This window comes from Mastomys coucha, unplaced genomic scaffold (genome assembly GCF_008632895.1).
Source record: "Mastomys coucha isolate ucsf_1 unplaced genomic scaffold, UCSF_Mcou_1 pScaffold1, whole genome shotgun sequence".
In the NCBI taxonomy this organism is placed as follows: Eukaryota; Metazoa; Chordata; class Mammalia; order Rodentia; family Muridae; genus Mastomys; species Mastomys coucha.
In genome coordinates, this window is record NW_022196891.1 from 75,912,155 (window position 1) to 75,929,721 (window position 17,567).

Here is a 17,567-nt window from a genome sequence, read left to right on the forward strand (position 1 = left end):
GGAGGAGACAAATGGCCGAGTTAAAACACGGGCAAAGGATTCGAACAGACATTTCTCCAAGCAAGACAAACAGATGGCCTATGGGCACACGAAAAAAAAAACGCACTCGGCATCATTAATTATTAGGGAAATTCAATTCAAAACCACAGGGAGGTGCCACCTCCTGCCCAGCAACAGAGCTCTGACTTGCTGCGGAGGAGTAAGGAACAGGAGGTGTCCTTAGGGGTATAGAGGGGCTGGAGGCTGATGTCCACAGGTGGAAATGTACGGCAAGTGGTGTGGCTTTGAGAAATGGGCTTCTCAGCTCCTCAAACAGTTGACCTATTTGTGCTTCTTACCATGATGCCGAGTCCGTGTGCGGTTTAGTGCCCACATTGCTGATATCTGCTGATGTTTGTTATGAAGCTTCTAACAAACACAGAAACACCGCACTACCAATGGTCTTATCGTCTCAGTTCTACTCCTAGGCTGGCAACCACGAGAAAGGAGAGAATGCTCAGTAAGAATTGTGCACAAGTATCTGTAGCCCATAATAGTCAAAATGGCTGCAACTGAAATGTCCATTGTCTGATGACGGGCAGATAAATAAAGACAGTATGACAGAATATTACTCATAATAAAATTAACTAAGTATTAGTGTATGCTATAACATTGATGCACCTGAAAACACATTATTTTGAGTGAAAGGAGACAGTCATTTTTGGGCTGGTAGCATGGCTCAGTGGGTCAATATAGATGCTGCCACACTTGATGGCCCCGGGACCCATATGGGAGAAGAGGAGAACTGACCCTTAAGTTGCCCTCTGATCTCCACATGTCTTCCATAACATGCATATATTCTCTCCCCCCTCTCTCTAATAAAATAAATAAAAATATAATAAACAACTCTTAAAAGACATGATTCTTTTCACATGAAATGCGTAGACTGGGAAATCCATAGAGACAGAAGGTAAACAGGGGGTTGACTGGGGCTAGGGCAACTGGGTGAATTGGGGACTGACTGCTAATGGTCACGATTCCTTCGCAGATAATCAGAATGTTCTAAAACTGACCACTTCGCTGGCTGTACAACTCTCTGAAGGGACTAAAACCCACTGGTCTACAGGTTGTAAACCCAGCAAACAGAATAATAACGTGACTTATACATCAATAAACCTGTTTTTAGGAAAGTGTAAGAGAGAGAGAGAGAGACTTTTAAAATAAAGCTGTTATTTGAGGGGCTGGGTGGTCCAATGGTTAAGAACACTTGCTGTTCTAAAGGACTTCAGCTTGGTTTTCAGTACCTATGGTGGACGGCTCACAACCACTGTAACTCCAATTCTGGGTGATGCAGTGCTCTCTTCTAGACTCCAAGGACACCAGGACTCAAAGATGTGCACAACACATAATTAAAAATAAAAAAAACAAGTATTTTTCTTCCAAAGAGCGCTGGGTACCAGGTAGATGTGTGGCACTGTGCTGTGTTACCAATACTGTCCCACTCCATCTTCATGCAGCTCTTACATAGGCAAGGCCATCCCTGTGTGTATTCATGGGTAGGGCATGGACACAGTCTACACCCTGGACCAGACAGTGAAGTCCCCCTGGTCTTTAAGATACTGGAAAGCAATCATAAAAGCAGCAGGAAGAAAGCCTGGTGTCACTGCCCACCCCCAACCCCTGCATGCCCAGTATTCCATGTCAGGTCACATGGCACTTGCTATTCCCCACCCCCAACCCCTGCATGCCCAGTATTCCATGGATAAAGCTTTGAGTGTGAAACTCAACTCAGACATGATTTGCCAAAACAAACAAACAAAAACAACTACAAAAAACTAAACCACATAAAACCACAAAGCAAAGCTTAAGTGGTCTGCTCCCCAAAGGCTGTGTTCCCCACAAATCTCACTGTGGCCTCCCTGGCATGCTCAGCAAGTTGTCACTTCCTTGCGTCATCCATCAGAGTGGGTACTTGTCACTTGTGGCTATGGCAACCTAAGTTGCTTAAAACTACACGCAGCAAAGTGCCCAGCTCCGCAGCTGTACTCGCCACCTTTCAAGAGCCTGTGGCCAATTGGACAGCACACCGGACAGTGCTATAACCCACGGGATGTCTTGTTGGACAGTGCTGCTGCAAAGAGGCCAATCAGAGGATAGAAACACACCTCAAACACCACTCAATCCATCATTTGGTACCCACATTGCTCTGTGTGGTGTCATAGCAAGAGTTGGGGAGAGTCAAGGTGAAGGGCCAACATCTTCCTGGAGACTCTCAATGTGCCTCCCTGGGGACAGGCCAGTCCCTGTGAGGACCACTGTGGGAATAAAGTTCTGTGTTGTCAGTAGGAAGATACACATCACCTAGGTGTTAGGGTTAGGAAAAAAAAAAAAAAACCCTGAAGGCAGTGAAGACCAGGAGAACAAGATCCCATGTGCAGCTGAGGTAGATGCTGTGCACACGGAAGTGAGCGCCGTGTGACTGCGAACCAGGGCTCCATCTGTTCTCTGTCTGTGCTATGTGAACGCACAACAGAAGGGGGCTTTGAAAAAGACTCCACATATGTCCAGGCAGACCCAGCTCTTCATGTACACAGAAGGGACAGAGGGAGCGAATGTCTGTGGAGAGGTGCGCACCAGTCCCCCTCAGTGTGCCTGCTCTAAGTTCATGTTCATAAAGTCTCGGTTTGACCCTCTCTTCCTCCCTCTTCAGCTGCCACAGTCATCCCTGAATAAATGTGCCCGTTTTATATTTATTAAATGGTAGTTCGAGTCCTAGGCTCTAAGGCAGTGGTTCTCAATCTTCCTAAGGCTGCAACCCTTTAACATAGTTCCTCATGTTGTGGTGACAACAACCGTAAGATTATTTTCATAGCTACTTCATAGCTGTAATTTTGCTCCTTTTATGAATCACAAGGCAAATATTTTTGGAGACAGAGGTTTGCCGAAGGAGTTACGACCCACAGGTTGAGAACCACTGCTCTAAAGAAAACTTCTTGCTTGTCAATCCCTCTAGTGGACCGAAAAGTAGATCTCAAAGGGGAATCCATGTCCTGACTGCCCAGAACTCCCTGGCAGAGAGCACCGAGTTGTAGATGGGACTGAGTTCTTTGCAGATGATTATAAAACCACAAACTATTCCAGATTATCCAATATAATTATGATAACCTTTAAAGGTAGGAGAGAGAGGCTGAAGAGGAAGTCAGTGTGTGTGTGTGTGTGTGTGTGTGTGTGTGTGTGTGTGTGTGTGTGTGTGTACGGTCAGTTTGAAGAGGCAGGAGGGGAAGTAGCAGCTCAGTTTTTGCACACTCCAGCCCATGAGGAGCAGGTGCTAGCTTTAAAGATGGTGAATTGAATGAGTCAAGGAATATAAGCGGCCCCAGAGACTGGAAGAGCAAGCCGGCAGACTCTCGCCTGCGGTCAGTGGGAAGGAAGGCAGCCTGTGGAAGGCAGCCTTGTGGATGGATGCCTTGATTCTTACGTAGAGAGACAGGGTCAGGCCTCTGACCTAGAGAAGTGTACAATAAAAGTCTGTATTGTTCTAAGCCTCCTGGTTTGTGACGAGTGGAACCCAACACGCACATCTCCTGGACCTCTGGCTACTGGAGCTCTGCGGCACGGCCCTCCTCGATCCTGAAATTAATTAATTTGATCACTCATTAACTCTATTACCGTGTAATGGGTGCTTACTAGGAGCTGCAGTAAGCACTGGGGTGGAGCAGAAAGACAAGCCAGCCAATCATGTTTGCACAGAAGAGAATGGCCAGACCGAGGAAGGAGGGCTAGGGGTGGAGGTTGGGCTTTAAAGGATACGTCCAGGGGATGGTCTTGGATAGAGGGCTGCGAGAGGTGAAGGAGTAGCAGATAAGGGTCATAGGGAGAAGGACAGCAAGTTGTGACACGCTGAGGCAGGGGCAGGCCTGAGAGTACATAGGGCAATGTGGCACTGAGCTTGTGGGCCGTAGTTTACGTGGATGTGCGTAAGCCATAGTTCAGCGTACGTTTACTAAAGCCAAGCACGGACCTTCAGTTTCCTAAGTCTAAACTCTCCTCTATCCTGTTCGCTCCCAACCCCCTAGCACAGTGCTTTGAGTGGGACAGAGCTCGGCTGAACGACCTTAAAGGAGATCCGGACGAGGGACTGTGTACTTGGAAGTCTCTAGATGTCGATGCCCCCGGCATCGACACTTGTGGGATGTCTGTGCCTGGACAGTCCCGAAGCCTGAGGATCAGACACACACAGCTTCTATCCCTGACTGCCAAGGCAGGGTTCAAGGCTGCTGGTCTGCCTCTGCCTGTCTCCTGGGTTTGCTTCAAGGATGAAACTTGTCTGTGAGAAGATAATCTAAAGAACCTTCAACCACGGTTCACTACTACCACCTGAAAAACAGTTAAAAAAAAAAAAAAACCAACACGGACTCCAAGACAAATCCAGTATGTGTGCACGGGGTGGGTGAGGCCGTGGCCCACAACGAAGCCATTTCACGTGGGAGTTACAACTAACCTTGACCCCAGGAGCACAGCCTGCCACCTGTCCTTGATGGTTGACCCTAAGCCTGTATTTACTTAACCGAAGCACAGAGTCTCTGAGAGCCGCTCTCAAGCATTTGCTAACAGTGATGAGGGGCTGAGCTGGAGGAGGCCACGCTCGCGGCTCAGGGCTGAATCTTGCTGGAATGTTCCACTGTGGTCAATGTCTCTGTTCTCTGGGTCCCTACCTCGCTGTACTCCTATCTGCTCCTCACATCTGTGCCCACAGTGGTGGCTGTTTCGCCTCTCCTAGCACCAGGCGGCAGACAACACTTAGTTGTGTATGTAGGTAGACAGAACATTAGAATCTAAACAGAAAGTTTAGATATAGTTAGGGGAGCAGAGCTTAATTAAGCTTTCTGTCCTTTTCAATGGACAAATATGAGAGAAAACTAATGTGTTCCTTTCTCAGATCCTGAAGTATGAAATCAATAAACATATATTTACATTTCTATTTTTCCTTATCCAAACACATGAACAAAACTTTCAATCATTCGGGACAACTTATCTAGGGAAGGGAAACCCCGTTTTTGAACTTCAGCTTTACTAATTAATATAACAGGGCTTGAACAAGTGCCTCCCCATTTGCCTGCAGAAGACTGAAAAGTTCTCATTTTGTGCTTATATATAAATATCTATTTAAACAATAGAATGTATTACTATAGGCTAGTGTGGGCCTGTATACCAGAGGCTTTCATGGAGATCTCTGGCCCGGCTTGGTGCGAGAGTTCCGGCGAAGGAAAGCAAGCACCGGCACAGGCAGGGAGGAGAAGTCGCTTCCGCCCGCTGCTGCTGCTGGCTTCACCTCTGTCTTTGCCTCTGTCTTTGCTTTCCAGGTTACTCCACCACCCTGTACTGAGTCGGGTCAGGCTGGACCAACGGGAGGGCCCACTAACCAGTGAGGAGTGCAGCAGCTTCAGGTAGCGTTTAGGGAGAGGTGATCTCGCCCCAAGCGTTACAGCTCTTAGAACAAAAGGCTTGGGCGACGGAGCTTCTTTAATTCCCTGGATAGGATTTATATACAGTTTTGAGGGTGATTCAGGGTTTGAGCAGGTACTTCTCATTGGTTTGGACTGAGAGCTTGGAAGGAAGCTCTCATGTAGGAAGGCTTGATGCGGTTTCTACGTGACCAATATCACACACCTCTCCTGGGGGAGGGTTGGGGGGGTGGTGGGGAGGAGGTCCGTGGGAGCTGTAACTGCAACAGGAGCCAGGGGCCCGGGAGGCATGGTTGAACACCTTCCTTCCTGTGCGGGTGGAAATGACCACCCGCCTGATGTCTGGAGTTCCAGACCTTTTGCTCGGATCGGGACCAGGTTGCCTGCACAGCCCATGGCCCCACAGGCTAGAGACACAGCTCAATGATAAAGAGTTTGCCTAGCTTGTCCCTGGTCCTGGATTTCATGCAAAAGTAAGCAGAAGAAAACGAGTTTTCTATAAATGATATAAGATAATCCAGAATGTACGCTGAAGGATTCCTGAGAGTCTCAATGAGAGGTTGTCTATATTGGGTCAGTTTACGGGCATGTATTGGGTGGGAGGATGAGGGGCTGGGGGGAGAGGAGGGGAGGGTCACCTGACTACTTTGATTGGTATGGGAAGATTCATCCCTACATATGGAAGACATTTTTTTACAGAAGCCCAGATAAAGCATGGAAGAAGGAAGGGTATTTTTTAATTTTTAAAAGTTTGTCTTTGTTGTCTTGGTCTTCTCTAGTAGTGAGGTCATCTACTCTGCTGCTGCTGCTGCTGCTGCTGCTCTAACTGCTGCTGCTCTAACTGCTGCTGCTGCTGCTCTAACTGCTGCTGCTCTAACTGCTGCTGCTGCTGCTCTAACTGCTGCTGCTGCTGCTCTAACTGCTGCTGCTCTAACTGCTGCTGCTGCTCTAACTGCTGCTGCTCTAACTGCTGCTGCTGCTGATTCGTTCACTGATACTAGCACCGGCTTCTTGGGCTTCCAGAGTGGACAGAAAACCTGGGGGTTTCAGAAGTCTTCTAGGCCTTGGGGGCTGAGCAACTCTCAGGTTCTTCTCTCTGGCTCCAGATGATCACTGCTGGATGTCTCCAGCCATATAACATAAGCTAATTTAATCAACCATCTTTCAATATAAATAGCGATTCTATCAGGTCCTGGTCTACAGAACCCTGATGAATACAGTCCAGGCACCCCCCTAGGGATAACCCATGAAATGTCCTCAGAAGCCTTCTGTTTTTCATGACCCTCAACTTCCTGACCTGGTGATCATCCCCCACTGGACCATTCTGGAGAGTGAATAGCATAGAGCCAGCTGAGCCCTGCCCCTGGTAACCACTTTCCCATGGAGCTTGAGAAGCCTCAATATCCAGTAAAAATGTGCGAATAGCTAAGTGGGGGCTGACCTGAGAGCTGCCATCAGGTAAATCTGAGTATCCTTACTTCCTTACTTCCTTCCCCCCTGACCACCCGAAGTTCTTTGTGGGGAGCCGTGAAGCTGAAGAGGCATTCGCCATGGCAAGATGGTGCCTACTTCCGCTGTTAACTCCTAGTAAACAACTGTTTGCGCATGTGCGTAGAGAACTGTTTGCGCATGTGCATAGAGTGAAAAAGATGCTGTGTCACGGCTCATCCCGGGGCATTATGTAGGGTAATGAGCGAACAGCCAATCATGGGCAGACACGCACGCTGTGGTGTATATAAGCAGTGCGGATTATTGGCTCGACCCTTTTTTCCTATGGATGGAGACAATAAACGTTGCTGCAGAAGGAACCTAGTGTCCGCGTGTCTTCTTGCTGGCGAGACGACTGCGCGGGCTACAGTTCTTCATACTCCATCAAATCCATCCATCTTCCTATGAGCCTGTACTGGCTGGTTTTGTGTCAACTTGACACAAGCTGAAGCTTTCACAGAGAGAGGAGCCTCCCTTGAAGAAATGCCGCCATGAGACCCAGCTGTGGGGCATTTTCTCGATTAGTGATCAACGGTGGAAGGGCCCATTGTGGATGGTGCCATCCCTGGGCCGGTAGTCCTGGGTTCTATAAGAAAGCAGGCTGAGAAAGCCAGAAAGCAGCACCCGTTCATGGCCTCTGCATGAGCTCCTGCCTCCAGGTTCCTGCCCTGCTTGTGTTCCTGTCCTGACTTCCTTTGGTGATGAACAGCAATGTGAAAGTGTAAGCTGAATAATCTCCTTTCTCCCCAACTTGCTTCTTGGTCATGATGTTTGTGCAGGAATACAAGCCCTGACTAAGACAGTGCCCTGTATCACCTATGTGCCCTGTATCACCTATGTGCCCTGTATCACCTATGTGCCCTGTATCACCTATGTGCCCTGTATCACCTATGTGTCCCCCATCACCTATGTGTCCCCCATCACCTATGTGCCCTGTATCACCTATGTGTCCCCCATCACCTATGTGTCCCCCATCACCTATGCGCCCTGCATCACCTATGTGCCCTGCACACCTGGCCTGTCTTTCTGTTTGGTGCCTGCTTTTTCAGACAGAACCTCCACCCTGCAGATCTACAGGAATGGGGTTATACTACTGATTGTCCCTCTGCCTCCACTCCTCACTGTGTTGGTGTCTTCCCATTGTCCCTTTAGTTCTTGGCTCTTCCTGCACTCTACCAGGGCATCAATGACTGCCCTGTGGATCAGCCTGACCGCTGAGCCCTGGAGGCCACTCTTCACAGTTCCTATAGCAATGAGCCGTCAGTTACTATCTAGTCTGGGGACTAGCCCTGGACTCTCTGTGGGACCCCGATCTACTCAGATCTGCTACCCTGCTCAACTTGGGTAAGATACTCAGTGTGGGCACAACGGATGAACAAGGAGAGTGATGGTTACTTTTATCACCCATGGCCAAGAGTGTTAGAATAACAAAAATCAAATACTTAATTTGACAACAATGAGAGTAACAACCAAGGGAACTGAATGTTGAGGGTTTTTTTTTTTTCTTCTACAATACTTCTGCCTTGACTCATTTCTGATATTACACCACTATGGCAATGTTGAGAAGCATACGTTCCCCTGCAGTGTGGTATTTGCCACATACCCAGACAGTGGCCATAATTTAGAACCTAAATGTGGTCAGCCAGCACACAAAATCCTGCACTGGCTCAAGATCCACATTCTCAAACAACAGCTGTAGCGAGGGCTAGCTGGGAAGTGGGGTCAGTGAACGTCCCTGGCTTCTACTTAAACATCACCCTAAGTTCTCTTCAAGTTCTCTTGCCCAAAGTTCCCCAGCCCCTTTCTCCCAGAATGCATTAAGGTCATATACACCCCTGCTACAAAGATGGTAAACTGATAGCCCAGAGTTGGTTTCCTGAATGTAAAAACAGATGATTCTAACAAAAATCTTACAACCACAAAAAAAAGAGAGATGCCAGTCAACACAGCTGGATTCAACTAGCCAGATGCTTCCTCTGGTTTCAAAGTAGACACCGTACCTTCCAGGGGCCAGTAGTCATCAGGAATAAGAGAGCCAAGTTCCCTCAATAGGGTAGGGTCCTGGCACAGGTGGTTGGACACATCCTTGGGGAAGTGGCCGCTGGCAACATCTGGTGAAGCGTTAGCGGTACCATTCCGGGTCTACCTTGCAACAGGAAGCCACAGGCAGCTGTGCTTGCTCGGCTTGTAAGAGCTTGATGTCGAAACTCTGGTGCTAGCTTAATTTCAGATGGTTCTTATTAAAAAGGAGAAGGAGAAGGGCGAGCTGCCTTCCTGTATTTCCTGTTACCCAATCCCCACGTAAACCTTAATTAGATTGATCGGGGAGAAGGAGGAGGATAGGATTGGAATGAAATTAATGAACACTTATAAACTTTCCTAGGAACGCAACAATTCCAGTGTGTTAAAAGGAAGAAGGGCGTTCTGTTACTTTATATTAAAAAAAAGAAAAAGTAGCATTAGGTTCAAATATCATGCCTGTACTCTGGAGAGAAGCAGAGAGCCCTGAAATAAAACCCAGGATGGAAACAGTCTAATCTTCAGTGTCTTCGACTGTAGTACATTGGTTCATGGATAACATACTGGGACTAATAGATTAACTCACAGGCTCACTCAAAAACCTTTATGATTAACAGGAAACATCAACTGGAACCAATTTCCACTTCCTTTGGCAGAAATAACTGAAACCAGTCCAGATTTAACTTAGGGGGGAAAAAACGGTTCTTTCATAACATGGAAAAAAAGCTGAAACCAGAACATTCACCATTGTATCAATCCCAGAGCAGCCAATGGGCACATCGGGCGTGTGGGGTTGTGGAGGGAAAGGCAAGAATGCTCGCAACTTAAGACAGAATCAAAACTGTTGTGTGTTCTGATCAGGCACTAGGGAGCAAAGGTACTTCTGCTTTTCACGCTGGCAGAAACCGGCTTTAGTGCAACTACACAGTTTTACAAGGCAGTGCTGCACCCGATCTCAGGTTCAAGGTTAAATCTCCAGAGAAGTTCTAGGAGGAAGGGGATGTTCACATCACGGCAAAGCTCCTGTACGCACCAAAGCCTTTGACACCGGCAGCCCCCCTCCCCCATCTTCCTCCCTACCCCACCGAAGCAATCTCCTTCTCAGAGAAAGCATAACCACGCAATGGGAATGAAACGGGTATCTACAGAGTTAGGGCTTTTTGAGAGTTGAGCCACACCAGTGGAGCCTGCTGACGATTGGCTTTTACAGGCAGCGTTTTTTTTTTTTTTTTTTTTTGCAGGAACTGGGCATGATGGGCCAACATGCAGAGGCAGTTAAACATCATGGGAGGATGTTTAAGGGAGCAAGCACCTCCTCGCATCTCCCCCCAGGCTGCAGAGCTAAGCTCCTGAGAACGCACAGTGGGGATCATACGAAGCGCAAGGCTACTGGCTTGGCTTGCAAAAAAACACATTCAGACGAATTCTTTTCACATTTGTGGGGAAATTATTCAACGGATGGTTTGTGCGGCGGTAGACGCATGTGACTCGGGCAGAGCTCTGCCCATCTCCTTCTGTAAACACTGCGAGGTGGGAGGTTTGAGACTCTGGGAAAAAGGCAAAGATTTTTACAGGAACACTGTCCTAATGCGAGCAGCCATGAAGATAAAGTACACCCACACACACCCCCAACCCCCAAATTTCAGGACAGGTCTTATTTTAATGGAGACTGAAACCACAGCCCTCTGCTCCTTAATCTTTTTTATGTCCCTTACTGAGGGCAGCTGCTTTCACTCACTTCTGCAAACAGACAGGAAATTGCTTCAAACTACAACAGGACAGATTTAAGGGGCAACATCCTGACGGCGAAGGTTAGGATGGGCTAGATGCAGTTGTTCCAAAAGACATTTAAAAATAGGATGAGGGCTAGTTGCGTGCTAGAGCCTTTGCCAGGCCTCGGGGCCCTTGGTTTCATCCCCAGTGCTGAAATAAGATCGGTGGACAATTTTAGGTCTCAGGTGTGAGGCACTGCGTGGCGGAAACCACGCACACAGCACCAAGGACTTGGACTCATCTCTCAGCTCTGTGGTTGGCCAGTTTGCAAGACCCAGAGAGCGAGACCCAGTGCCTCGGTGAGAACTTGATCATGGTTACGATGGAGATGGAAACTAATCGTTCCAGTCCGTTGGTCACTTACATAGGTGTCTGCTGTTCCCCGGGGACAGCTCCTTAGACTCTGGGAGTAGACACTTTGGGCATGTGTGGCTACGCAAGTTGCAAGTCCCTTCCTTCCCTCTTCCCTTTCTTCCTCCTCCATTCTATTTTAAGCTGGGTCTTCTCCAGCACCACCCCGGCCAGAGCGGAGAGAGCATGTGGCTCAGAACAAAGACTGTATTCAACATGGCCCCGTATGCTGCCCACCGCGTGTGGCTCTTCTTCATGACACCACATGTTGACCACGGCTGGTCAACATCCTGACGTTGATGTTAGAGGAAATTCATGTGCTTCCTCTAACATCCATGTATGTAATGGTCAGTTTATGGCATTTGCTTATCTCCTAAGACTAGCACATCAGATTACTTAACCTGTGATCCCCAAACAAGTGGTGAGTTTGGCTGGGGTCCACACAAGCAACTTCAGATAACCAGTCCTGTGACACAAGTCTAGAGACACTTTTAAAGAAGGTCAGCGCTGGGGTAACCAAAGAAAATTATGTCACTAGGGATCAGAAACCACGCCTTAATATCCATTAGTGCAACTTCTGGTAGCCCACTAGTCTATCTTTCTTTCTTTTTTTGCTTTTCTCTTTCAAGATCTTGGTTGCGTAAACCCACGAGAACTTCCTTATGCCTAGTGAGGCCGCATCGGACTCCTCAGACCTCGTGTCAAATGAACCAAAAGCTCAAGAGGACTGTGTCACAGTGTGAGGGCCCCAACATCAAAACTTCGCTTAAAAGTAGAGGAGGGGGCTGGTGAGATGGCTCAGCAGGTAAGAGCCCTGACTGCTCTTCCAAAGGTCCTGAGTTCAAATCCCAGCCACCACATGGTGGCTCACAACCACCCCTAACACGTCCTCTTCTGGAGTGTCTGAAGACAGCTACAGTGTACTTACGTATAATAAGAAATAAATCTTTAAAAAAGTAGAGGAGGCCTATCTTGTCTTTCAACAAGAACATTAGTTCCTGCAGGGACGTGCTTCTGCAGCCTGGTGCTCCTGAGGGGTGCCGGGCTCACTGCAGAAGGCCGTCACTCCCAGGATACAGGGTTGGCAGAGCCACCCCCTTTTCAGCCTTGGGAAGAGGGGGCCAGCCACATGGCATGGCTCTTCTTCATCCCACCTCATAGCCACAAGTGACCCTGCTCTGAACCGCCAAGCCTGAGATGCTCTTCTTAGCAACTGTGCATCCCAGGGAAGTGAAGTGCTGTCTGGCTGCGTGGCCTGCCGTTCCCCTGGCGCCCCACCAACAGAAAGCACATGTCTGCATTTTATATTCCCGTAAACTCCAGCCTGGCCTCGGGCCAGCGACCTCTTTGTAATGTCAAAGATAAAAGCTCTGGCTGTGTTTGGCACCCTGCCCCCACCTCCATTTCCTTGTAACCGTCTTATAAACCGAACATGCATGACTGTTAACAGAGCTTTCCAGACGGGTGTCTGACGGCGCTCCATAAATGTCCCCGGAGGGTGAGTGGAGGTGTCCCCACACCCCCATGGCCCCAGAAGGGAAAGGCTGGGGAGGGGCAAGTGATCTCACATGGGACCTGCTGGGAATTGTGGGGAGATCTGGAAGTACAGATTCAAATGCATCCTCAGGACATCTTAGCCCCCAAAGAGGGTGCTCACTGAGTGAGCCAAGGGTGCTGGGCATCTTTCACTAGTGTTAGCATTCGGTATAAACTCCACCCCCGCAGATACCTGGCAGCAGCCCTGTATGCTCCTCACCATGGTTACCTGGCAGTGGCCAGTAGGCCTGGCCTTATAAAAGGGACTGCTTGCTCCCTCTTCTCTCTCTTACTCCTGCTTCTCTCCCTTGCCTCTTGCCCCCTTGCTCCCTTTCTCTCCCCAACCCCTTTCCCCCTCTCTCCATGTGGTCATGGCCAGCCCCTACTTCTCTACTCTCTCCTTCTCTCTGCCTTTCTCTGCGTCTGCTATCCTCTTAACTCCCCTCCCCCATGCCCTTAAATAAACTCTATTCTATATTATACCAGTGTGTGGCTAGTCCCTCAGGGGGAAGGGATGCCTTGGCATGGGCCCACCGAGGCACCCCTTTCCCCCACACCTGGTCAGAACATATTCTTATAGCTCTTTCTCTTTTTATAATCACAACAACTAGAACCCAGCATGCTGATGACATCAAATTTTTTTGGCTCCAGACCAGTATAGATATAAATCATATTGCTGTAATATAAGGTCCTTATCACACTTTGGATGTCCTAAAATGGCATTTGGGGTATACAACATGCTGTGACTCTTTCTTCTCATCTCAGCGTGCCCAGTGTCAGGGGTACTGTGGTGTCACCTGAGGAAACTTGTAAGATCTTACTTTTTGAAGTTTTTTTTTTTTTTCTTTTTGAGTCACCCTCTTTGTGTGTCCAAATTATATGGCCCCAGCCATTACCATTTCATTATCCATTCAACATTCCAGATGACTTTGAAAGTAAAAACTCTATGTTAGTAAATGTTCATAAACTGGAATATGTAAGGGTTTCTTTTTTTGGAAGTAGGCTAATATAAAAACCCTTTTCTCAGTGTAAGAACATGGGTTGACAGGGCACCGGGAGAGCTCTCTATGTAAAGGCTTCCGTTACTCGTCACAGACAGGAGCTAGAATGTTCTGTATCTGCTTGTCCTTATATGTCAGAGGCGTTGGTTTTCTCTGGGAGACTACAGCATCTTTCTCTCCACTCTACTGAAAATGCATAGACAGACATTCACACATACACTCTCTCTCTGCACGGAAGGACATATAGACATATACTATGCACAGACATTCACACACACACACACACACACACACACACACACACACACATTTCCGTATCCCAGGGAGGTACTTTAGGGCTGCCAAGAGCTCTGACCTCCCCTCAGGAAGTCTGTATTTGTTCCTTCAGCTCTGGCCCTCCTCAAGGTCTTAGAGCAGTGGATGTGTGTACAGACTGCCTGCAAGATCTCCTAAGAACCCAGGCCCAGGTCACCTTGGCAATCGAGGGACAGAAAGGTGCTCTGATGACATCAGATTCCTTGTGACTCTCCTGGACAATCAAGCCTGGAGACCACCAGGTTTGGAGAGCCTCAGCCTTTGATCGTTTTTTTAAAAGGTAGGTTTTTATTTATGTGTTGGGGGAAGCATTCCAGAGGAGGCCAGAAGAAGGACTCTGATCCCCTGGAGCTAGAGACACAGGCGTTATGAGACGCTCCACCTAGGTGCTAAGAATAGAACCTGGGTCCTCTGGCAGGGTAGCAAGCATTGCCAACCGCTGAGTCATCTCTCTACCCCTCAGCCTTTGGCTTCAATCTCCGGGACCATATGCAGCACTTCAGGCAACACCATTATGAATTGCTGCAAGTGCTTATGGTTTGTTTTTTTTTGTTTGTTTGTTTGGTTTTTTTTTTTTTTTTTTTTTTTTTGTCTATTTAATTTATAATTGTTCTTCCATGTCCTCTGGCTTTGCACAAATTAGTTTATTTACAACAGATATACAGAGTGATCGATACACATCACCATGATGAATGCTGTGCCCTTCAAATGGTCTCTAGTTCAATGCACTGTACATGAAGGCCAGGCATTGAAACTGCAGGTTCGGGTGACAGGGAATCTTGGCATGGAGAGGCTTACAGTCAGGTGGCTACAATGTTACATGTCTCACATGTCTCCTCTCTAAATCTCACACATGGTAACTGGGTGACAAGCTCTGGGATAAGAGGGGTGGGGTGCAGGAACGGGAACCTTTGCTGCCCAGGATTCAGAGTGAAGGCTTAGTAGGGAAGACCCGGAAAGCATCAGCCTAGAGCACAGAAGCAGAGATGGTGGCTGGTCTACAAGCAACATCAGGGGAAAACAGAGGGCGGGAGAGAGGAGTAAGCTGTTCAATGTCCCAACCCATTGTGCCTTGGGGTGGGGGGGGGATATCTTCCTCTCTGCTCCCCACTAAGTCCACGGTTATCTGCAGCTGCCATGTTCCTCTTCATGGTTAACAGCTCTGTTCCCCTTAACCTGGAGACCAAGTTCAGCCTGAGTCACAGGCCTGGAGGCGCCAGGCTGGGTTAGCAATGAGTGTGGAAGGGAGGAGAAAAGGTAAAGGCAAAGAGACAGGATGAGAAAGGTTCCAAGGAGCCAGTGTCAGGGTGAATTTAGACTTGGATGAGGAACAGAGACACAGTAAGATTTTATGTAAAAATTACCCTTCTGTTTTTGTGTATTTTTTAAGTCTATGTGAAATACAGTGAGATGGAGAAACCAAAGGTACGGGGATCAGTTAGTCTGATGGTTCAGCATCCTATAAGAAAAGGAAGAGGCCTATCTAAGAGCCCAGGAAGGTGCTAACTTGGGAATAAGCTATCAGCGGAGAATGGAGAATGTCTGTGGGCGTGGAGAGAGGGGGCGGCCCTAGGGACAGCCGGCAAGCACTGGTTTCAGTGGTCGCAACATGATCTCTATAGATCACAGCAGACAGAGGTAGAACTGTCCTCAGGGGGTGGGCAATGTGAATGTGGACGGGGAAGGCAAGCCAGATCAGACGTGTAGAATCTGAAGATGCCAGAGCAGCAGAGATCAATCAGTTGAAGAGAATCTCAGTGTTCAAGGGACAATGGGGAGCAGTGGAGGAGGCTGTGGAACATAAGGAGGAGTCAGTTGGGAGACGCTGGGAGGCCACTGCCTGGGGACTAGAGGCTCCGTGATGACATCAGCACCCAACAGCTTCAGTTGCTGATGGTGGGGAAGTGGGAGAGAACCAGGGCTAACCAGACTGAAGGAAAGTGGGAGCTCCAGGCCAAAGCTGAGTTGGAGCGGGGAGGGAGGAAAGTTGTTATCTTGTGGGAAAGATGTGATCATGTTCATGCCACAGAGCAAGGAGCGAGGGACATCAAGAGGCAGTACACACAGAGAAACGGGATGGCAGAGGCAGACCAAGGAGAAGCACAGGTCATGAAAAGTGATGGCGAGGACTTAGCTTCAGTCAGGCAACCCCACTTCCTGCAACAGAAGGGAGAGGGAGAAGACGGGAGCAGATCCAGTTGCACCCAGAAGTGGCTGAGCCTGGACAGGGAAGGTTCTGGTGTCTAGGGGACCTTATTACTGATCCACTGACATCAGGGGAGCAAGGCTTAGAAAGTGGGACAGGATATGGGAGGCTATGGTGAAGGAGGAGCCAAGTGAGGACATACAGGAGAGCTTGGCAAAGGCAGGAGTGGAGCAGAAGGGAGGGCTGGAGCAGCCACGGGGTCCCACGGTGGCATGCGGGGCTTGTCATCAGTAGCCCTGGCATTACAGGTGCCAGAGCGGTGGGGACATTCTGATGATGCCATCCTCGGCTGAGAAAGAGAAGGCAGGGGGCTGCCGAAAAACAGGGCTCAGGGTGTGAGCAGAAATGAACGTGAGGCTGGGCAGAAGAGAGGATGCCAAACATGGAGAGATGGGACTTTTTTTTCACAGAAGCGAATGACCTTCCTTTTCTCCAGCTACGATTTGCCTTATAAAACAGGACTGTAAAGATGGTGCTGCCACGCCGCATCTGAGAGCTTTGTTTTGTAACAACGAAGCCGCAGAGTTTGCAAATGAGGATAGGCTAAGTTTATAAAACTGTCCAATAGTCACTTTGACAGCATGCTGGCTTGGTTCGTCTGCCGCCTGGGCAAACACACTGGTTCATCTCAGACTGCTGATGGAAACCAGCCCCTAAGGAGCTTCCCAGCAGGAACAGGACTAGAGGACCCAGTTCACCACCTGGCTCCTAGAAGACCCAGCCAGAGCCAGGGGCTCACATGAAGCGCTTGTATGAGTGAGCAGTGTAGTTCCGGAGGAGACATGGCAGCTGACAGAAAGACCCTGATGTCACAAAGATAAACAATCCTAAAACAATGCTGAGAGAGACTAGGGAGAAACATGGCCTTTTAGAATAAGGAAAAAGTGCTGGGAGTTAAAGGCTTAAGTCAGATGGTAGAGGGGGATGGGAGACCAGAGAGCTCAAGGACTGGGTTGAAAACATTTATGGAGACCTACTACTTGATAAGGTATTAAAAACAAAATTCTGTTTATAAGAGGCTTGAACTGAGGCATTCTGCATAGATGGACAATCTTTCCCCAGATAACGCAGGTCATTAAGTGAAAAACCTCGGTACCAGGAAGTGAAACTTCCCTATGAGTTATTGGTTAGTGAGGCCCAGGAGCCCCTCTGACAGCACTGGAGCAGCTGCCAGTGCTCCTGGTTGCCTACCATAATGAGACAGCAAGACCCTACTGCTGAAGACACAATAGGAGTTGGCTGCAGGACATAGAGAGATCAAACTGGAACTGTATTGGGAACTTCCTTTGTACAAGCTGGCTTTCCTAGCACTAGAAGGTGCTATATAGGCCACTGGGAGAGAAAGGTATTCAGTGGACATTCCCAATGGTGAACCTGTATACTATAATACCAACATTCAGGCAAGATGTGCCCAGGGGTGCAACAGTGGTATGA

General features: G+C 48.5%; 1 protein-coding gene across 1 annotated transcript in view; it reads right to left on the bottom strand.

The window, feature by feature from the left end:
• The window catches only part of Smyd3 (SET and MYND domain containing 3), a 585,040-nt gene that overhangs the window by 98,421 nt on the left and 469,052 nt on the right, over nucleotides 1–17,567 (bottom strand). The gene's annotated exons all lie outside the window — the stretch shown is intronic.